Below are 23,457 nucleotides of genomic sequence, written 5' to 3' on the forward strand. Positions count from 1 at the left end.
ATGCAGAATTATAGTGCTGGCTTCTATCGAATGGCAAATGTGATGAGATGGTACACATTTCATTCTGCCTCACTTATAAAGTTGGGGTGGAGAAAATATAAATGAAATCATTTCACTAATTTTAAGACATTTAAAGAATATGGAAATTGAGCTTAGGAGGAAAAGGTTAACTAAGGTTAAAATGAAGGCTTTTCATTTTGCTTAGCATATCACTAAGTGGAGATTTAAAGGCACTGTTCATTTCTCCCCAAACTTCCCCCATACTGCTCCTGGATTTCCTCTTAGCATAATTTAAGTGAGACATTGTAGTAGTTTAAATCATTTTAATTCTGCATGTTTCACAAGTGCTATTTTCATACAGGGAGCATTTCATGATATGGCTCTTTAGACCTCTTGGAAGAATAGGATTTGCATTGCTTGATGTCTACATAGGAAGTAGAACCCTGGAAGTGAAGTAACCTGCATAGAAATTAGGGGCTTTGTTTATTAGGTATAAAAAGGAAGACAAGTTGCCTCTGCCACAGAGATTTTTAACTGAGGGGTCATTATTGACTTCAGAGATTCTGTAAACTCTCTCAAACTGTCTGCAAAATGTATTTGAGAACATTCAGATCTCCTTCTGGAAAAAGGGCCCCCAAATCAGCATCTTGAAGTGTTCAAGACAAGTTAAAAAACTTGGTCATTGAGTCAATTCAGACTCATAGCGACCCTATAGGACAGAGTAGAACTGTCCCATAGGGTTTCCAGGGAGCAGTTAGTGGATTTGAACTCTTATGGTTAGCAGCTGAGCTCTTAACCACTGTGCCACCAGGGTTCCATAAGACAAATTAAGAACCAGTAAATTGGCAGAAATAGAAAATGGAATGAATGCGTACATACACATGCAAATTTGCCTATCTACCTGCCCACCCACCCACCCTACTACCTACCTTTCTATCTATCTACCTACCCAATAAAAAGGTAAATTTAAAAATAATTTTATTGAAGACTTCAATCCTGTTCAACATACATTTGTACTGTTGAAACCTGAAATCTCTGGTCTATAGAATGTTGTCCATATTGAGTATTAAACTATTATTTTTCTGAAAGGTAGAAAATGCAGACCTATAAAAATTATGTGTAGAATAGAAGTTTATGTCCTGAATTTGTTCGTTTTTGGATGCACATCTGTGAGCAATGTGACACTGAGGAGCAGAAGTGCTAAGCAGAACAAGATTCCTTCATCATACCACACAGTAACATAAAGAGTACTTGTAACCAGGGTTATTCTTCAGTATGGGAAGTTTAAGACAATAACTTCTGGCATGCATGTGCAGGGAATAATATGCTTTATAATAAAGACAATCCTTGCTTAGAAATGAGTGAAACAGCTCTGGGCAGATGCCCAGCCTGGGAGGGCTACTTGCCCTAACACAGCTTTATAAAACTTCTGAGTTGCTTGTGTGTCTTTGAGAGGTGGGGTGGAGAATAACGACAGCCTTGCCTAGTTTTTGTGGGTCTTTGTTTTTCCTATTTAGCATTATTTTCTTATGTGTTTTGTTTTCCTTGGCTGACTGGCTTCTGGGCCATTTGAGCACACTTAGGAGAAGCAGAGCTGAGGAAGAGCCCAGAATCACGTACTGAAACTCAGCTTGGAATCACAGACAGAGGTGCTCATTTTGAGAACATTTGCCTTTAAAGTGTACACTATTAAAGCTTGGATGAATGCTGACATTAGAAACCCTACTATAGCTTCAGTTGTCTTTAGTATATTTTGGAGAGCACCTACTGTGTGTAAGACAAGGCATTAGGCACTAAAGGGCATTCAAAGATGAGTAAGACTGGCCCTTGCCTTTAAGAAACAAATAAGGTGATCACAAGGAAAGTAAGACACAAGACATCTGACTCTGAGCGCTCTCTGATGGAACAACTCAACCGAAGCTCTAAGAAGCACGTTCTTCCGAAGAAGAATGGGCCTTTCCTGAGAGGGGAGGTGATTTATAATTTTTAGGAAGGTTTTTGAGCCTACTTGGAGTCAACTCCAAGTTGAAGCCCTAAGTAGTAAATAGGAATCACCCTAAAGATCTAGCAGTCTTACCTGATAGATCCCAAGCTTCTTGTTATAGTTGCTGCCCAGTCAGCTCCAACTCACAGTTATCTCATGTACAATAGAACAAGACATTGCCCAGTCCTGTGCCATCTTTATGATTGATACGATCAAGTCTCTTGTTGGTGGCTGCTCTATATTTTGAGAGCCTTCCAGTAGGGGGAGAAGGGAGGGCTCATGTTGCAGCACTATATCAAACACTATTCTGTGATCTATAGGGTTTTCATTGGCTAGTTTTCGGTAGTATATCACCAGGCCTTTCTTCCTAGTCTGTCTTAGTCTGGAATCTCCACTGAACCTATCCAACTTGGATGACCTTGCTGGTATTTGAACTGGGTGGCATAGCTTCCAGCATTATAACAACTCTTAAGCTGCCATAGTGCAATAAACTGACAGATAGGTGGTGAATCTCAAGCTGACTGCTCCTTATTTCTCTTTCCTGTCTCTGTAGTTGGCTAAGAGTTCCCTCGTGAGACACAGCCTGCACAGGGGAGGCTTTCTGACAGTGTCTGCTTCCCTTCCTCTGGTCCCTTCTCTTGTGTCTCTGTTCCTTCCCTTCCTCCACTTCACACCAAACTGTTTTCCTTTTATATTCCTGCCATCCTTCTTTCCTTCCATCTGTGCTTCCTCTTAATTATGCTTCCCCTATAGTAATCTTCAAGTCCTAATGGCAATCTAGGGGTAAGAAAATGAAAATTGGGTCTTCCTCAAAGAGGATTAAGATAAATGTTTGGCTTTCCCATTGTTCTATGAGATGAACGTGTGTTGTGAAAGAGAGATTTTTTTTTTTAACGGGCATTTTTGTCCAAAAGCGTGCATTTAGAAAAGCAAAGTAATGTAATACTTACAATCTACATATGAAAATGTTAAAACTTCTTAAAAAAAAAACATAACATTTTGTTAGTTTTGTAGCCCTCTGGTGGAGTAGCTACTAGAATCCATAAAGGAAATATTTGATGACCTGGATTTTAATTATTTTCAATATGGCCAAATAATATATATTTTTTAATACTCTTTTATATGAGAGCATCCATTTTGTTCACAAATTTGTGGCTGAGTAGCTCAACATTTATTTTTAATACTATATATTTTTTTCCTTGTTACAAACAAATTTAGAGTGTGGATAAAGTGTATAGTTTTTTTAAAAAATTTGACTGTACGTTCCATTTTTGTTATGAATTTAAACCAAAAAACCCAAACAAACCTATGCCGTTGAGTTGATTCTGACTCATAGCAACCCTACAGGACAGAGTAGAACTGCTGCCTCATAGGGTTTCAAGGAGCAGGTGGTGGATTCAAACTGCCAGCCTTTTAGTTAGCCCCGGTAGCTCTTAACCACGGAGCTGAAACCGAAAAACCAAACTCGTTGCTGTTGAATCTATTCCGATTCATAGCAACCCTGTACCAAAACCAAAACCAAACCCAGTGCCGTCAAGTCGATTCCGACTCATAGTGACCCTATAGGACAGAGTAAAACTGCCCCATAGAGTTTCCAAGGAGCACCTAGCTGATTCGAACTGTCAACCCTTTGGTTCACAGCCGTAGCACTTAACCACTACGCCACCAGGGTTTCCAGCAAACCTATAAAAGAAAAAGAAAAAAAAAATCCTATAGTACATGATTAATCACAGAAGTTTAAAATTGGGAGGAAGGCAAATAAGACAATGGTGACCTATGAATACCGAAAAACTGCAGGGTTTTCAGAGTGCTATTTTGCATTATTTTGCATCTGTGTTATGCAAATGAACAGTCATAAGCCTTTGTTTGAAGAGAGTTTGACAGTGAGGACAGAACATTGAATTGAAATCAGACCTGAGTTTTTGTCTCAGTTCTGTCACCATGTACACACATTATTTTAGAGAGATCGCAGAACCTATCTGAAAAACTTTTCTTCACATTAGTGAAGGGTGGCGTAAGACATCACTTCTAATACATCTCATAGTTGTATGGTTTTGGGACATTTGACATCATTACAGATAACTGGAAAGTCGTGTTTTATTGAATCATTAGGGAAAATGCACTGATGATTCTAAAATAGTGATTAGGTGAATAAAAAACAACAAAAAATTCACCACAAGCTTAATGATACTTATTTGAGGGTAAGAGTCTTTTAATTTTTGTATTCCTAGCTTGACATAATATTTGGCACACAATAGACGTTCAAAAACTGTTGATTGAGCGTATGAAAAGCAATTTCTAAGGTTTCATCCAAAAATGAAAAATTGCATCCAGAATAAATTTAAATGGAGTTCATCTTGTTTCAAGAGTTGTCTACTTAAGTAAACTAACATATAATTTTACTAGCATGGACCATTTGCTTTAATAGGTCTTGGGTAATAAGTTAGGTCATATGTAATTACTTAATTTCTACAAAAGGATACTATTATAACTCATGTAATTTTACGAAGTGAAAATTCCTAGCAGATAGAAAAAATATCTTTCTAAATAACATGGGAAGTCCTTATGTTTTCAAAATTGTTTGTTTTGATTTTTTCTATAAACTGGACAAAAATTGAGGAAAAGAAATTAGCCTAACAAATCATACCTTGTGTATTTTTGTAATTTCACATGTATATGAAACCATTTAAGAAATCTTTCAAATCTCTTTGGGCTTGGAAATTACTAGTTGCATTTTCTTTTATCTCTTGAAAAATTACTCCAGAACTGGGGTAGAGCAGACTAAGTTTCGTCATCATCATCTGGCAAGTTTTATGTGTCAAGTTATAAACTCCCAGAAATGAGAGTTTAAAATAGCCGTGATGCCACTATAGTATTAATGATAAATGGCATACATTTGAAAACATTTAAAAATGATCATAGCCTTAAAGCCAAAAAAGAGCTAGAAAATATTAATGGTATAGGAACTGTCCTGTGTGGATCTGAATTATGTATAGCAGAGAGAGATAGAGATAAATTGCATAATAAATCAAAGTTCACTTGGTGTATTGTTTATTTAAAAAAAAGAAAACACTACACAAACTTTCTGTTTATGCAGCATGTCAGCTATTTAAAAAAAAGATGAATAGTTTCAGATTCAGAACTATTCCATGAAAGAATATTTAGCACCCAGTGGTGTCATACCTGAATGTAGGAAAATAATTGCAGTGTATGTTTTACCGTGAAGAATTCTAGGGAAGCATTGACTTTTTATACTTTGAGTGTGCTTTTTATTCCCTGATCAATTTGTACCTTTTGTGTCTTTTTGATTTATAAAAGTCAGGTGTTTTAACCTTCCTTTCAAAAACTGTAGCAGCAATATCATTCAGAAGTGTGCATAAGATTATATTAAGGCAATAATTAACAGGAAATGTTTCTTCTTGATGAATCTGTTGTATTAAATCATGACTTCAAGAGCATTGCCAGAATCAGGATGTTCCGGTGAATATACAAAACTTACGTGCAGACCCCACAGGTAACCAGAAAAAACTTGAACTTTCTTACTATTTTAAGATCCTAAGCAAGTGCCTAGTGAGAGGGATTGAATTGGTTTGTAAATTTTGCAGGCATGGTTTAAGTATTTGTTGTAACCATACTGTAGAAACACTGTGTTATGCTCTTTTTAAGAGCTTACACCTAGTAGATTTGATTAGTATACATCTTCAACAGCTCTGGAGTACTTCACCCTGATTTGGGGCAGGGTTCAGAAGGTTACCATTCATTTGCTATTTAGATGCAGAAGCTATGCAGCCATCAGTGTGTCTTGTACCATACCTTATACAACCCACACTGCTGTATAATCCTGGAGCCCCACCATTCAATGCCCCTAACCAGAAGAACCACAAGACTCCTAAGATACCTGTATGGGATTCTAATGTAGAATTTAAAAATTGTAATGTCTTCTATTACAGATGAAAGGGCCATAGTATCACTGAGGTTATTATTTCCCTTAAAAGTGTATGCAAGTAACTTCTCCTTCGAATAAGTTTGAAAGTAGTACCGTAGATAATCCCTCTATGCATTCATTCATTTAACGTTTATGGCAAGGTACTATTCTTGGAGATAGAGAAATGAAAATGTAAATGCTAGTGTTTGTCATCCCTCAATTTTTTTTCTGTGGTTGTCCCCTTCTGTTCTGCTGCTATGCCCACACACCATTCTGTCTGGTGGGCCCCATCGACTCATTTGTTGCTCACCCAATCCAGAAGTCTCCATGGTTCTCCATGCATGACCTTTACAGGTAAATCAGAAGCCAAATGGGGATTTTAGAAGTGAGATGGGGAAATGATTTAAGCTTGTGAGGAACAGAGTAGAATCAAGAATGCTGAGAATGTGTTGAGATAGAGGGAACCTTAGAGACATCTGGGAAAGCCATATGGATGGATAGGAAAAATCCCCTCCCCCAGGCGGTGGGTGGGAGTTATACTGGGATTTGAAGTGTGCGTCAGGGTTACTATGGAGGGAAGATACACGAGGAGCATATGGACCACCAAGGCCACAGCCGTGAAGCAACCTCATAGGAACTGCTCGTCTCTTCACTGGCCCATTTATTGAGACTCATGTAGACTGATATGAAAAAGGAAAAAACAAATACAATAGTAAATGTTTGGGGGTACAGGAAACAATTTTTTGCAGATATTTTAGTGGCATAGATATGTGCTAAGATTATTGAATTTTTTTGTTGTTTGATAGTGATATTATGCAAAGAATTTTATATCCAGGAATCAATAAGGAATTGTAATTGAGCTGATGTGTTTGACAAATATTGATTGGTGTAACTTAAAATGTGGATGGCAAGGCAAAATGCTTGTCTGTTATCCGATTATGCTAAAATATGTTTCTGACAAAATTCCTTTTGTACTTTTTTTAGAATTTATAGGGTTTTCATCATGAGATACTTGTTGCCTAGATTTTTATAGCTTAAAGAATTGTTGTTTTGCTCCTTCCTGAAAATGTCATTAAAAAAACCTTATTTTTACAAAAACTATTCTCCATTTTTTTGGACATTAACGCTGACCAAATAAAAACTGAGATTTCTCTTTTAGAGAAGATTTTTTTACCTTTAGGAAGCGTATCTACTTGTTTGAAGAGAAACAAAATAAGATGGAAGAGGTGTTTAGGTGCTTTTCATTCAGTGTTAAAAATGGTTAGAGAAAGAATTCACATTTTTCCTTAACAGTGTAACAAGCAATTAACTTTTTGGCATAGTGATAAATCTGCTTCTCTTAGGAAGGTGTTTTGTGTTTTAATAAGTGGCAATAATACTAGTGTATTCATTTTTATTGAATAGTTGAATGAAAAAGTGAATTAAATTCATAAGTATTGCCTTGGGCTTATTGAGATTTTATATACAATATCCCAGTGGGATAGCATCCCATTCAATACAATACTGTTGTAAAAAAAAAAAAAAAACTCATTAGCACCGCAACTGTCTTACTGTATCCCAGTAACCCTGAAATCCTACCATCTTTGATCTACTCAGTTTCCGCAAATAAACTTCTAAATAGAAATTCTTTAGTAATGTCCAATCCCTAACAAAAACAACAAATCAAAATGTTACCAACATACAGCACTTAAAAAAATTGTTGTCATCATTTGTTCGTTCATTCATTCAATATTATTAACCTAAAATTACTTTAGTTTTAGAGGTAGTAGGTATCTCAAGAGTATCCCTCTAGAAACATAAATGTATTTGTGAATTATATGCTATTAGTGAAGATAAATGGTGCCTGCTTAGAAAATTATGCTAAATAACAACAACAAAAAAATGTTTCACCTAAAACCAAAAAACCAAACCCAGTGCCGTTGAGTCAATTCCAACTCATAGCAACCCTATAGGACAGAGTAGAACTGCCCCGTAGAGTTTCCAAGGAGTGCCTGGTGGATCCGAACTGCCGACCCTTGGGCTAGCAGCCGTAGCACTTAACCATTATGCCACCAGGGTTTCCAGTGTTTCACCTGTATAAATTTAATTGATTGCTGGACTGTCTTCAAGATTTTCTTGGATGCCTCCTTTAACAAGGCATTTCTGTCAGATAAGGGCTTAACTACCTGAGTGCATCAACACATTTATTTTCTTAAATTTCTCTAACTGTGGCTTTTACATTACAGGAAAATAAAACAATTTTATCGACATTAGACATACTCGTGAAGCTTCTATTAGACGCCAGGTAATAGGGCTGTTTTACCTATGTAGTTTCATTTAAAATGTAAAAACAATTATTTTACAAATAAGGGCATGCAAACTTAGAGCAGCTAACTAGCTTGTCCAAGGCCACAGAGGCTAGTCAGTGGCAAAGCAAGGGTTTTTAACCTGCCTCCTTGACCTGGGCGTCTGACTCCTAACTCTAAGTGTATTATATCTCACCTGAGTCATGAGTCTGTTTACAACACTGTAAAAGAGGTATAATATTGTCTACAACTAAAGAATACCATATGATGGGACGATTTTCATATTTATATTCTCAGTTCAGAGCTCTTGAAACACACTACAAACAGTATATAGGAGAAATTCAGGGGACTGGAGAAGAATATAGTGCTGTATCCTAATAATTATAGATGAGTGGATAAATGGATAGAAAGAATATTGAAGGATATATAAGAATGGGATAAATAAAATCTTTACAAATCTAAACACACAGGAATCAGTTGTCATCATTTTTAAACACCTTAGGTATTTTAGAGAGTAGCAAGATCCCTCAGTAGTTTTTCTGTATAAATGTGGTGGTGTAACAGGTGTGTTGGCTAGTGATAAGATTTTCTGCCAAGCAACAAATAAATAATTGCGCAGGAATCCCAGAAAGATGTTTGGCCTGAGGTCTATTTGAATGTGATTTTTTAAGTGGTATTCTATTTTTTACTCTGCATAAGAAACAGCTTCATACTGCTGTTTCACATATAAGGTTGACACTATTTTTAACCCGTTATGTTTTGTTTTGAATGTTTTAGATATTATTGTGAAATTGCCCCTTACCACATCTAGCCCCTTTACCTGGATAATGCCTTTAAATTTTTTTTCTTTTTTAAGTCATAGCATCATTAGGAAGTCTTCCCAGGTTTTCTAAGACTTGATTAAAAAAAAGACAGTTGCCATTCAACTGATTGCGACTCATGACAACCTCATGTGTTGTAGGAGCAGTATTTTACTCGATAGGGTTTTTAATAGCTAATTTTTCAAAAGTAGATCACCAGGCCTTTCTTGCAAGGTGCCTCTGGATGGACCCAAACTTAGTAGCTGATTAGCCTGTCCTGAATTCTTCCACAGTGTCCTATATCGGCCTGTTTGTGGCACTGTCACACTGATTTCTAATATTCCCTTGTCATCTTGTCAACGGACCATATGTTCTTAAAGACAGAGCCTGAGCTCGATTTATTGGTGTAACTTGAGCAATGTCCTCAATGGCTCGCACTTATGAGATACTCAGTAAATACATTTAATAAGTGAACATGTGTTCTGTATTATTTGCATGTGTTTCAAAGAACTGTTTCACTGCTGTCTTATCCCACCTCTAAAATTTGCCCTTCTTTCCCTGGGAGAGATACTGTTCTGTAGCAGACTCTGTTACCCTTGCCAACTAGCAAATCTCTGGAGAGCGATAGAGGTGTATTACCTATCTACCCGCATCAAAGCAAGGTAACATACTGCCTTTTCAGAGGAAAAATAATACTCAGTTTTTCCATATCCTGACCAATTGATTATTAAGGAATAGGTGTGGGGGCAGTTGGGCCATGACATCTGCCATATTGCTGATTGTCAGGGTTTGTTCCATTGCCTCAGGAGTCTAGGCATATGTTTGCTTTCAGTCTCACTAATCCTGAAATGATGCTTTTGGTTGCAGAGCAGGGCCCTCCCAGATGGAGGGTGCCTGTTTCTCGGTCAGAGATATTTGCAAGTTTAAGAGGGCATAGTGGCTCAAAAAGTACATACTTCAAAACACAAGTACCAACTTTTTTTTTTTTAATTTACTGTAAAGGTTTATGGAAGTTAGTTTTATAGAACAGTCATTGTACATAACTCCTTTCTTACTGTAACAGTCAAATTATGGTTACTGGAAAGTTGTCAAGGTTAGTCAACCTGCACAGAAGCACTTCCTTACCGTACTGTTCTTGTAAATGCACCCCAGTAGACTGGGCAGTGAGGAGCCCTTGTGGTGCAGTGGTTAAGTGCTTAGTTGCTAACTGAAAGGTTGGCAGTTCGAACTTACCCAGCGGCCATGTGAGTGAAAGACCTGACAATCTGCTCCTGTAAAGGTTACAGGCTAGAAAATCCTATAGGGCAGCTCTCCCTGTCACATTGGGTCACAGTGAGTCGGATGGCACCTAACAACAACAACAGGCTGGGCACTGGTGGCTTAGAAGTGCTGAGCTTTATGTGTGCCAAGGTGGTAGTCTTTATCTGTGATTCAGGGTAACCTATCTAAAACATCTTAAAGTGATTTTCATTTTTAAATAACTCAATATCTTAAGTAAAAGAATGGCATCAAATCCTTTATCTTTTCCTTTCTTTTTGCCTGATCTGCTCTAGTGCAAGTTTTAGATGATACCTTTGTTTCTAAAAAAACAAAGCAGGGAAGCGTACAATCAAAGAAATAATAAATATGGAGAGTCAAATATGAGTGTTAAAAGGATGTATTAGTGGGACTAGTTGGGGCCTGAGTTTATCCTGGTGGCTGGAGGACAGTTTAATTAGGAAAACTTCCTTGAATGACCATCCTTTACATGCGCAATGCAAAACATATTTGGAAGAAAATAGACGAGGTGTAGGAGGTGAAGAAATAGTCAGGTAATTCAAATGTTTATTATTTGCTAATTGTGACATGGGATATTTCAGTCTAGGAGTGACGTTCAGAATGTTTAAACAACAGATTGGCCTGGCCACTGCCCCATCAGAACCTAAGCCAGTGCTGGAGCAGGGTCCTGGAGATCCATTAAGTTGTAGTAATTTAGGTCCAGGGATACTGAAAAAAGGGAGAATTGGGTGGGCATGGGGAAGAGGCCATTTTCGAGTTGGCATGGAAGAATAACGCTGATTTAATACATAGCTGCATCTGTATTGGAGCGCCCTACTCTCTCTACATTTTCCAAAAAATGTTGTACTTCCCGAGTGTTGCCGACATCTCTGGAAAGGGGAAAAAGGGAGCTTTCCTTGTGATTTCTTTTACATAGTTGGGAGCCATGAGAATATTAGTCTTCAATAAATTCAGCATTTGAAGAAATGCATTTTTCCTGTAAAACCAGACGAGTTGCCACTGAGTCAGTTCCAACTCCTGGTGACTCAATATGTGTCAAAATAGAACTGTGCTCCATAGAGTTAGGAGTTTTGGAAGTAGCTTGCCGGGCATTTCTTCCAAGGTGCCGCTGGGTGAACTGGAACCTCAAACCTTTTTGTTAGCAACTGAATATGCTGCTGTTATTAGTTGCTGTCAAGCTGATTCTGTCTCACAGTGACCCCATGTGTGCAGAGTACAACTACCACATAGGGTTTTCAAGGCTGAGACCTTTTGGAAGCAGATTGCCAGGCCTGTCTCCCGGGGTGGGTTCATACTGCCAGCCTTTCAGCTAGTAGTCAAGTGCTTAACTACACCACCCAGCTGAAGCCATTCTGGGTATTATATAGGTATGAAGCCTCAGTTTCTCCAGTGCACTGTAACACTGTCTTTTATGTCAGCAGAATTGTGGCTCTATAGGCGTGTGTGGCTTCACAGCTCTTGGGGGGTCAATTTTAGTTTTCCCCTTGAACTTCTTCATCCTGGTCCCTGAACCTTGCTAGATTTGGCTTATGGCCAGCCACTGAAAACCCAGAATAACCTACTGTGAATCACTCCAAGGATACTTCTAAAAAAGAAGGGGAAAAACAAGAAGATGCTGAAGGGACAGTTTGTGGGTTAGGAGAAGGAAAATGTCTAATACAGTTCGAGATGTTAGATAAGAGCAGCATGACCTGTGTCACCTCCCTCTAGAAGGCGAGCACCCTGAAGCCAGAGACAAGGACTGCAGTGTTCTCAGAGGTGCTGGGAGCACAGTGCTGGCATACAGTGTTTCTGAAAAGGATGCAGGACCATTACAGAGAAAAACGGGTAGGATATGTTTCCTTCGATTTGAGTCCATGTATTTCTTCAGTTAACCAGAATAGTGACCTTTTAGTAGGTTAGAATATTGAAGCCAGAATAATGGAAAGGAGGAAAAAAAAAAAAAAAAAGTAATAGAAGAAAGCAGCAGAAAATTAGGTGGAAACTTACTGGCTGGCATGAAAATGGTAGCTCAAAGGAAAATTGAAATCTGGGCATTTCTTTGAAAACATCAGAGAAATTAAAATAGGAGAACTGAGAAATGGCCATCAGGTGAGTTTGGTATTTGTAAAGAATGCTTCATAATCAAAGATTGGCATGATTTGGCATTAGAGAAAAAAATTGATTCTGGTTATTATTATTATTTGGTAAATTCTTGGTGAAAATACCGTTCTTTCAGATGAGGCCTGATTATGAACTAGTGAGTATGACTGTAAGGTATCAATTCTGTTAAGTAAGAGAAAATGGAAGGTTTCGCTTTATCTGGAATTTAAGTTTTGGTTATATGCGATGAACTGTCTTTGTAATTAATAAGAGGATACATGTTCTCAATATGGAAAAGAACTTTTAATGCTTTAACCACAAAGTAAAGAGCTGGACGAGGGTGGATGAAGTGTTTGGTTGAATTCAGTAGTGCTGATAGATTGAAGATTGAGGTATGAGTGCCTGGTCATGGTCTTAAGGCTAGGAAGCCTCATGTCTTGGCCACCAGGCCCATCAAGAAATACAGGAATATTTTTGCTTGTACCTCATTTTCCCATCCTTTTAATGTCATGAAGAGTCACTAGAGCCTTCTCTAGTAAATATACTTTGATGGTACAGCCTCAGTGGCATATATAGCATACTTATGAATGAGGGAGATAGCGTTGGAGGAGGTGGTGATTTTAAATTGGACAACTGAGGAACCAAATTAGATAAATCTGAAACTCCATACTCAAAGATTACAAGGTCATTAGTATGAATGAATAAATAGGTAATGGAAGTATTGTGTAGTAGCTCATAATTATGGAAGCGTGAGAGGAAGCGGGGTCAGGTGGAGGAAGGAGGTATTCATAGAGTTATTCACATGAGTATTGAAATCAGCCATAATAATGATTGGGCGTTAAAAGGAGAATGGGATGTCAGATAATCGGATTATATAGGTTCTAATATAGAGAACAGAAACCAAACGGGAAGGAGGCATCTAAATCGTACGTGGTGAGGTAATGGGATGAAAAGCCCCTCCCATCTTGTAATCTGATGTCTCTTGATTCAGAAAGAAGGATTTTGCCATGATTTCATATTTTTGCAGTATGACTTGAAGAAATTGTTCATGTAATTACAAATTTTATCTTTTAAACATTGAATAGTTGGGGAGCTTATGTGCAATAATGCTTTTATGTTACCTAATTGGTAACCTGCTAACATTTTTATTTAATGTCAGTGAGGAAACAAATAAGTAATAAATGGCTGCTATAAAATGTGGTTAGCAATTCAAGTGACAAAATGGGAAATCTCTCATTTGTGCTTTATACATGTCGGTTTCTAGGCCTCCTCCTTGCCAATATCCCTGTTCCTCCTTTCAGTCAGCCAGTTTTTACTGCATGCCAATGGCTAGTAACAATGCTCCAAAAATCCTTCTCTGTCTGAAAAACCACTGCTTCCCAACTCCACCACAGATGCAGACAGATAACTGTGCAGAGCTCTTCACTTGTCTTTGTGGTTCTTTTCTGCTGCCACAGGTGTATATAGTATGTATAGTATTTAAGGCAAGAACTTTCTCTTCTGAAATCTTCTCTCTCCCACATACACAGAAATATATGAAGAACATTCCATAGGTAATTAATAAATGATTGAGTGTAAGATTGATTGAAAGAATAACTCACATGGATCCTTTTCAGAAGATGGCAATTTTCAATGTGTGTCAGGTTTCCATTTCAAATTAGCCAGCTGAAAGTATTATAGCTTATTTTTGTATTTTAAATACATTTTATATTTTTCCTGAATGTGTTTTCATTGTAGCAAACATGTGAGTAGTTTGGAATTTCAAACTTTTTTTTTGTTCTCTAGGGTTTTTGTTTTCTATGCTGTTTCTTCATTTCTATCAAATTAAGCAATTTTTTTAAAGCATAATTTATTTTATAGGTGATTTAAATAAGCTGTATCATTTCAATTCTTATAAAACAAGCTTAAAGATTGCAACAAATAAAACAAATGCAGCCGTAAAATGCAGAGACAGACAGTTGTATCACTAGTTTATAAAGAATTACCTTCTTGAACTTGAGTATGTTAAGGGAACAATTATTTGAACCTTGTTTTTTTTACTCTAAATAAAAATTCTTTTTCTTCTAAATTTTATTTATTTTGTTGTTGTTGAGAATATACACAGCAAAACATACACCAATTCAACAGTATCTACATGTATAATTTAGTGACATTGATTACATTCCTTGAGTTGTGCAATCATTCTCATTCTCCTTTTTTGAGTTTTTCCTCCCTCATTAACATAAACTTACTGCCCCTAAGGTTTCCGACTAATCTTTCTAGTTGCTGTTGTCAATTTGACCTCATTTAGGTAGTTCTTAAAAGAGTATATAATGTTCAAGGCAGACCTTTTTTTTTTTTACTAGTTAAGTTAAACTGTTTTTCAGTTTTAAGATAAGTTCGGGGATATTTTTGCTTCTAGGTTTAAGGATTCTCTCAGGGCAATAGTTTCAGGGGATCATCTACCCTGCCTGGCTCTACAAAGTCTAAAGTCCATAAGAATTTGAAATTTTGTTCTACATTTTACCCCTTTTGATCAGGATTCTTCTGTGAAATCTGTGATCAAAATGTTCACTAATGCTAGCTGGGCACCATCCAATTCTTCTGGTCTCCTGGCAAAGGAAGTCATTGTTCATGGAGGCAATTAGCCACACATTCCATGTCTACCTCTTACTCCTGACTCTTCTTCTTCCTCTGTTGCTCCAGGTGGATATAGATCAATTGTCGTGCTTTGGATGGCCGTTTGCAAGCTTTTACAACCCTAGGCACTACGCAGTGAACTAGGAGGTAGAACGGAAGCACTAAACACATTATTAGGCCAATTAACTGGAATGTCCCATGAAACCATGAGTCTCACCCTCTGAACCAAGGAACCAAATCCCATGAGGTGTTTGGTTGTACATAAGAAGCCTCATCAGCTACTCCTTTTTTTTTGGGGGGGGGGCGGTCATTGTTGTAAATATACCTATCACACAGCTTTTGCCAATTCAACTTTTTACAGGTGTACAACTTATTGACAGCAATTACAATAATCAGCTGTGCAGTTTTTCTGCTACCATTAACCCCCCTTTATTTCCTCCCTCCTGCCCCTGGTAACCACTAATAAACTTTTTCTTTTTACATTTGCCTTTTATTGTCTTTTTTGTATAAGTAAGGTCATAAAATATTTGTACTTTTGTGATTGACTTATATTACTCAGCATAATGTCTTCCAGCTCCATCTATATTGTAGCATGTATCAAGACTTCATTTCTACTAGTGGTTAAGTGGTAGTCCGTTGTATGTATGTATGACATTGTGTTTATCCATTCATCTGTTGATGGCATTTGTTTCCACCTCTTGGCTATTTTGACTAGTGCTGTAATGAATGCTGGTGTATAAGTCTCTGAGTATCTGTTTTCAAGCCTTTTGGGTATATATATATGTCTAGGAGTAGAATTGCTGAGTCATATGATAGGTCTATTTTTAGTTTTTGAGGAACTGCGACACTGTTTTCAACAATGGCTATACCATTTTGCATTTCCATGAGCAATGGATAAGGGTTCCAATTTTCCCATATCCTCACCAACATTTGTTATTTCCTTTTTTTTTTTTAATCTTAGCCATCCTAAACCTGAAACACGTGGCCATCGAGTTGATTCTGACTTATAGCAACCCTATAGGACAGAGTAGAACTGCCCCAGATGGTTTCTAAGGAGCGGCTGGTAAATTCGAACTGCCGACCTTTTTGGTTAGTAGCTGAGCTCTTAACCACAGTGTCACCAGGACTCCTAGCCATCCTAATAGGATTGAAATGGTATCTCATTGTGGTTTGATTTGCATCTCCCTGATGGCTGATGACACTGAGCATCTTTCATGTGTTTGGTTGCTAAGCTCTTCTCTCTATACTCAACTTAAGATTGTCCATGGTGATTTGGTCCTGTCCAGTGCTCCTTAGTAATTTCTGTCTCTACTTTTACTCCAACCTGTAAGCAGGCTCAAGCCTTCCGATCATTAAAACTTCTCTTCATGCACATATCCCCTTCTAGTTAAGCTTTTCCTTTCCTTCACAACCAAGTTTCTCAAAACAACAATGCGCACTAAAACTTTGCACTTCTTTATAGAACTCTGTCTCTATGTTCCCACTGTTTTCCATCTTTCACCTTTAGGCAGATTATTCTGGCAGTGTCCAGTTAATTGCCAAATCCAGTGGTCTTTCTAGTTCACAACTTATTTGGCTTTGTAGACAACTCTTTTCTTTCAGAAAATACCTCTTCCTTTGTTTTTTGTGACACCTGTCTTTGGGTATCCTTCTACCTTTATGATTCATTTTTTGCCTACTACTCCTTTGACTTTTGGTGTTTATTAGTAATGTGTCCTTGGATTTTTCCAGTCTCATGCTGTATTCTCTCTGTGCCAGCTCATCCAGGCCCAGGGCTTTAATCTCCTCTTGAGCTACTCTTCTCCATTGTATCTGCTTATGCCTAGATTAGGCTTTCATGATTTCCTGGTCAAATGGTTGTGTAGTCTCCTGGTGATTCCTTCTCTTCCACTTCCCTGGTAATCCTGGAATCTAGACTCTTCATTGAAAATAGAGTGGCCTTCCTAAAGTGCCCTAAAAAAAAAGAGCCAAAAACCAAACAAAACCAGTTACTGTTGAATTGATTTCGATATCTTGTAGTCTTATGTGTGTTAGAGTAGAACTGTGCCCCGTAGGTTTTCAATGACTGTGATCTTTTGGTAGTAAAGATCACCAGGCTTTCTTCTGACGTGCCTGTGGGTGGATTTGAACCACTGTCTTCTTCAACCTTTTGGTTTGTAGCTGAGCACTTGTTTCTACCACCCAGGGATTCCTAAAAAAGAGAGATCCTTTGCTTATCATCCTTTTATGACTCCTCATTGTCATAAATAAAAGCCGAATTCCTTGCATAAGATTTAAGGAATTCCATGGTTTGGCTCTTGCTGACCTCTTTGGCCCCATCATTTGCCTCTCCCACTAATCCCATCTACCAGATATATTTACGTGTCCTGTAAATTCCCATACTTTATGGAGATTTCCTTGTGTTACTTCCCCTGTTCCAACATGCCCAACTTCTTACTGTTATTATCTCTGAAACCTCTGATTTTCTAAATTTTTTTTGTTAAAATTTTATTGTGGTTTAGGTGAAAGTTTACAGCACAAGTTAGTTTTTCACTCAAAAATTTATATACAAATTGTTTTGTGACATTGGTTGCAGTCCCTGCAATATGTCAACACTTTCCCCTTTCCCTTTCCACCCTGGCTTCTCCATGTCCATCAGCCAGTTTTCCTGTCCCTTCTTGCCTTCTCGTCTTTGTTTTTGGTTGGTGTTGCTCATTTAGCCTTCTCTACTTGATTGAACTAAAAAGCAGGATCCTCATGTGTGTTCTTTGTTTTATAGGCCTGTGTAATCTTTGGTTGAAAGATGGACTTCGGGAATGGCTTTACTTCTGAGTTAGCAGGGTATCTAGGGCCATGGTCTTAGGGATTACTCTAGTCTCTGTCAGACTGGTAAGTCTGGTCTTTTTTGTGAATTTGAATTTTGTTCTACCTTTTCCTCCCACTCTGTCTGGGACCCTCTATTGTGATCCCTGTCAGGGAGGTCATGAAAACATTCATTTTTTAAATAACTTAGCTGAAGAACTATCCAATGAAGCTTTCCTTGATCTACTCCAAGGTAGAATTGGCCACTGTCTCCTTTGTGGCATCACCCATTACAGTCGAGTGGATTCCGACTCATGGTGACCCTGTAAGACAGAGTAGAACTGCTCTATAGGATTTCCAAGGCTGAAGTCTTTACAGAAAGAGATTGCCACATCTTTTTCCCACAGAGCAGCTGGTGGATTTGAACTGCCAACCTTTTGGTTAGCAGCTGAACACTTAACCGTTACGCAATTAGGGCTCCGTTGTGACACTACAGTACTCTGAAATGTGGTCCCTGCCCCTTCTGAGCTTATACTCTAGTCAGCAACACAAAGAAGCAGTTAGAACCTAGTGTGTGATTGGTAGTCTGACGGGAAGGACAGGGAGCCACAGAGCATGTTAGGAGGATACTTGGCTCAGATTTCCAGAGGAAGTGACTGCTGAGGTAACATACGAAGGATGAGTAGGTCTTAATCTAGGAAAGGAGGAAGAGGTGGAGAGGAGCCATTCCAGGTAGGTGAGGGCCTAAAAGGGGCTGACCTTTGAATCTTTGTTATCTTCCCGTGGCTAGAGTGTAAATTCAGGATGTGGGTTGGAAAGGAGACTAGGAGCTGGTTCAAACAAGGCCTTTAAAAAGTGCTGATGAATCTGGAGCCACCTAATTGATCAGCCATGGAAAGATCTCTCCGGTGGCAGTGATGAAAAGAGTTTGGGAGGGGGCTAAGGAAGCCACAAAGAGAGGAGTTAGGGGGTTATAGCAGCTTATCAGGAGAGATGGTGGTGGCTTAGAGTAGGTGGTAGTGCAAACAGTAAGAAATGGGTGGATTATAGAAATTCTTAGGAAGGACAGTAGAATTTGTAAGTCCCTGGATGGATATCGAAGGAGGTGAGGAGAAAAAACATAGGATGCTGCCTGGAGTTCTGATGCGGACAGTGGGTGGTGCCATTTAACAAGAATAGGCACCACTGGAGAGAGTCACGTTTGTGGGGAGGGTGAAGATCTTAGTTTTATGTTTGAGATTACTGTAGAATGTGAAAATAGAAAAGGATAGTAGGCAAACCTGGGAGACAATCTTACCTCTTCATCTCCCTTTACTGAATTATAACATTTTTAGGAAGAGTGATCATGTCTTAGTCATCTTTGCCGTGTGATTGTCATGTAATCATCTTTCAATAACTAAATAAACACATTAATGAATGAGTGGATGGGAATACTGTCTAGGGTGATCTTTCCTATCTACTTTTTCCACAAAAGAGTTAAATTTGGGTCTTTTAGCCAATCAAGATTATCCTATTAGTCATTTCAGGATTCTTAAGATGAATGTTTCTACTACTACAGAAGAACTAAAAACAAATGTACTTTCTAAAATATCAAACGTAAATGTAAGAGACATTTCCCTCCTCAGATTGTATGAATGCATCTTTTCTGATCCTGTGTTGGTGTTGCTCGCTGATTTTTTTCCCCCTGAGATTCACATTGTTTGTGACTTTAATAAAGGTCTTATATAGATACTCAGGTACTATTTTGTATTATCTGTACTAATGTTCAGATAATGAAAAATTGACTGTGGTTTTGAGTCCATGTAGTTCAGTTTTCTGCAAGGTACACTTACCCACATAATGAGAGGATGAATCATGCTTTCCAGAGTGGAGCCTATCAGGTGTCATTTTCTCCCCACATTTATATTCAGTTTGGAGTTAATCTGGCATTATCCCTAGGTATTATAAAAGAGAGATGATAAGGATTCTTGTGTAAAATAATAATTGCCTAAAATATAGCAAACGTGTTTTCGAATGAACTGTGAATTTCTTAAGCAGTCACAAGCACACACACTCTCTTTCATATAATGCTGTTATTGGACCCTGTTGTGATACCAACCAAAGAAAATCTTTGGAAGGGAGCCACTCGGGAACAGTAGATGTTCTTTTTGGTTCCTTTTGCAGTGAGACCCACTATGAGTCAAGGTTAAGACTTTGGGAGCTAAATAATAGGTTTTTTTTCTTTCTTTCTTTCTTTCAGCAGTCAGTCTCCAAGGTCATAGATTTTGTCTTCAAAAATTCTGCAGATCTGAAGTGATTAAGAATTGAACTTTCTTATGTTTATCATAAACCACTAGGGAAGAAATCAAGTGAATCTGAGCTCTGATGAGGAACTTGGGTCTCAGTCAAGGTAGCTGCAATCAGAATATAATTCAAGATGCTAGGGTAGGAGATCACTGATTTCTGCAAAAAGACAAGTAGACTCCCCCCACCCCCCAAAAAAAGTCACTCTTGATCTTCGTTTTTAACTTTGCAAATTAAGCCTTTAAAAAAGCCTCCTTGATTGAGGTGAACCATGCATATTTTTAAGTTACATTTTGCTTAACTCTGCTTCTGCAGTTTAAGTACACTTTGGTTGTGCCTGCACACAATAGTGAAATAATTTTGTAAGATGTTATATGTTATAGTGTAGAAGGGTTTTGATAATTTTATTGCAGAGATGTCCTGGTCTCCAATAAAGAATGAAATAATAAAGTTTAAAAAAAATTTTAGTGGAACTTTTATGTGTAGATACCCACAATCACCATCTCTGATAACTTTAAAATATTTTGTCCCTTCGCCTGGTACTCTTCTGAGCTTCAGTCTGAATATCAGAATGCTTACAAGGCATCAGACTACTGAGATGTCATGATGATAGCTCAAATTCTACAGATCTCAATCAAAATGAACTCATAATTTGCCCCTCAAACCTGGCCCAGTTCCACTGTTTCTTGTCTCAGCATGGCATCACCACCTGTTCAGTTGCACAGCCAGAAACTCAGGAGAAGGGAGTATCCTTGCCACCACCCTCTCCTTTATTCCATATTCAATTCATCAGCAAGCTCTGTTGACTTTTTTTTTCTTTAGTATTTCTACAATCTATCCCCCCCTCTCCAACTCCTCTGATAGCACTCTAGTCCAGTGGTTCTCAACTAGGGGTGACTTTGCCCCAAGGGGACATTTTGCAATGTCTGGAGCCATTTATGGTTGTCACAACTGGGGTTTGCTACTGGAATCTAGTTGGTAGAGGCCAGCGATAATGCTAAACATCCTATAATACACAGGAAAGTCTCCCACAACAAAGAATTATGGAGCCCAACAAAATGTCCATAGTGCAAGGTTTAGAAACCATGCTTTTCTTATTCAAGCCAACATCATCTCATTCCTTGATTACTACAATAATATTTTAATTTGTCTTTATCTAGCCTACTGCCATCATACTATACATGGTGGTGGTGATCCTTAAACAATGCAAACCCAGCTTCACTGCCTTCTAGGCTTTTCTATACTGCTAAAATAAAGACCACACTTCCTTAATAGATTCTGTGTAAGGCCCAGGCAACATATGCAACTTCGGTTGCTATTGTTCCCAGATTGTTCTGTTTTGTAGCAGTATTGACTTGTTTTTTGTCTTTGCATGAGCCTTGCACCTCCCTGCCTGTGGGCTATCACGTGACCTCCCCCCCACCTGGAACATTATCTTCCTGACACTCAGCTAGTTAACTTCCTTTTGCATATTCTCCAGTTCTTACTCAAACATTGTATTTCAGTAGCAAACCTTGAACTGTTCTCTAGATCAGTCTTCTAATACAAATTCTCATAGCCCTGGACTTTTTCTTTTCATAACACTCAAGTTTGTTGTAAACCTCCTTCCCCATTTTAAAATGGGGGTTATTAAAAGAATAATAGCTAATATTTGTTAAACACTTAGGCCAGACACCTTTCTAGGAGATCCAAATGTATTTTTTTTAATCATTACAACAAGCTCATGTGATACAGATAATGCTATTTCGTATTATTGACTTATTTAGTAGAGTCTAAGACAGATTTTTCCCAACATCTTTGGAATTAGGTGACTTTTTTTTTTATTATCAGTGATGCTTTGAATTTGATGGAACATGATATTAATCCCATTTTACAGATGGGAAAGCTGAGGCACAGAGAGGTTAAATAAAGTGACCAAAATTCTATCCCTGTCAAGTGTTGGTATCAGGACTCAAATCCAGGCAGTATGACCCTATAGTCCATACCAACTTCAATTCCATGCCTCCCTGTATCATAATGGTTGCTGTGAGGGTTATTGCAACATGTCTTTTATTGCCTAACCAGATTAGAAACTCCCTTCACGTGTGGGATTGCATCCCTAGTATCTACCACAGGGCTTTGTATAGAAGATATTTAGTGCGTATGTTGGGCTAATTGACTCTTGCGTCACCCTAGCCCTTCTGACTCTGTTTAGGACCCAATACTATTGTGAAAGAAGATAATCTCTAGAGATTATTTTAACAGCATAATAAAAAAAAACCTTTTTGACCTTGAGATGATGCATTTCCAAATTATCTTGAGAAATATATCAAATGAATACTTCTGTGTATTTTTTACAGAATTACTATGTGTTATGATGAAAACAGTCATTATACTCAATTAAAAAACAGATATTTGGAGGTAACCCCCCCTTCCTTTTTTTAAATGGTTTAATCTGTATTTAAGTAAGAGTTGTAATTCTGCAGAGAGGGTTTAAGAGGAGTAGTTTATCAATAGCCTTTAAATGCTGGCTTCCATGAACAACTGCCTTCTTTGCCATGGGACCAGAAGAAATAGATGGTGCCCACCTACCATTACTGAACATTTCGATCAAAGATTCTATAAAATAATCCTGATCAAAAGGGGGAAAATACAGAACAGACTTTTAAATTCTCATGTATTCCTCCAGACTTTCTGGAGCCAAGGAGGATGGAGGCACCCCTGAAACTGTTGCCCTGAGATAATTTTTAAACCTTGAAGCAAAAATATCCCCTGAAGCCTTCTGAAAATCAAACAATAGTTTAGCTTAACTAGTGAAGAATGTCTGGTTTGACCATTATGCTCTTTTAAGAATGTCTGCTTTGACCTTTATGCTCTTTTAAGAACTATATGTAAGGGATCAGATTGACAACAGCAACATGAAAGATTAAATAGGAACTTCAGAGGGCAGTGAGTTTATGTTAATGGGAGAGGAACGACTCAGAAAAGCAAGGTGAGAATGGTCGCACAACTCGAGGAATGTAATCATTGTCACTGAATTGTACATATAGAAACGGTTGAATTGATCATACTTTGCTGTGTATATTCCTAACAACAACAACAACATAAATAAAATTAATAAAAAAAAAAACTCATGAGACCTGAAATATTAAAAAAAAAAAAAAATGAGAAAGATGTTTAAGTATTGGAGGTTGTTGACCTGAATTACTCGCTGTGTTGCAGAATAAAGAATTTATTGCTTTTCCAATTGGCTATACTTATTGGAAGGCTAAAGAATGAATTTTTTGTGCCAAGGAGAATGTTAGGTCTTGGGCCTAAACAATTTGTCTGGCTTCCTTCTTTTGGATCTAGTTTCATCTCTTTGGCAGTTGAATGCAAAAGATATTACACTCTGCCCTATCGATGCCAAAAGTTCACAGAAGAGAGAATTGTTGGCAGGTT

General features: G+C 37.9%; 1 protein-coding gene across 12 annotated transcripts in view; it reads left to right on the forward strand.

Annotated features, from left to right (window-relative positions):
* The window catches only part of NPAS3 (neuronal PAS domain protein 3), a 966,848-nt gene that overhangs the window by 245,305 nt on the left and 698,086 nt on the right, over window positions 1–23,457 (forward strand). The window lies entirely within an intron of this gene.

Source organism: Elephas maximus, chromosome 10, assembly GCF_024166365.1.
Source record: "Elephas maximus indicus isolate mEleMax1 chromosome 10, mEleMax1 primary haplotype, whole genome shotgun sequence".
NCBI classification, from domain to species: domain Eukaryota; kingdom Metazoa; phylum Chordata; class Mammalia; order Proboscidea; family Elephantidae; genus Elephas; species Elephas maximus.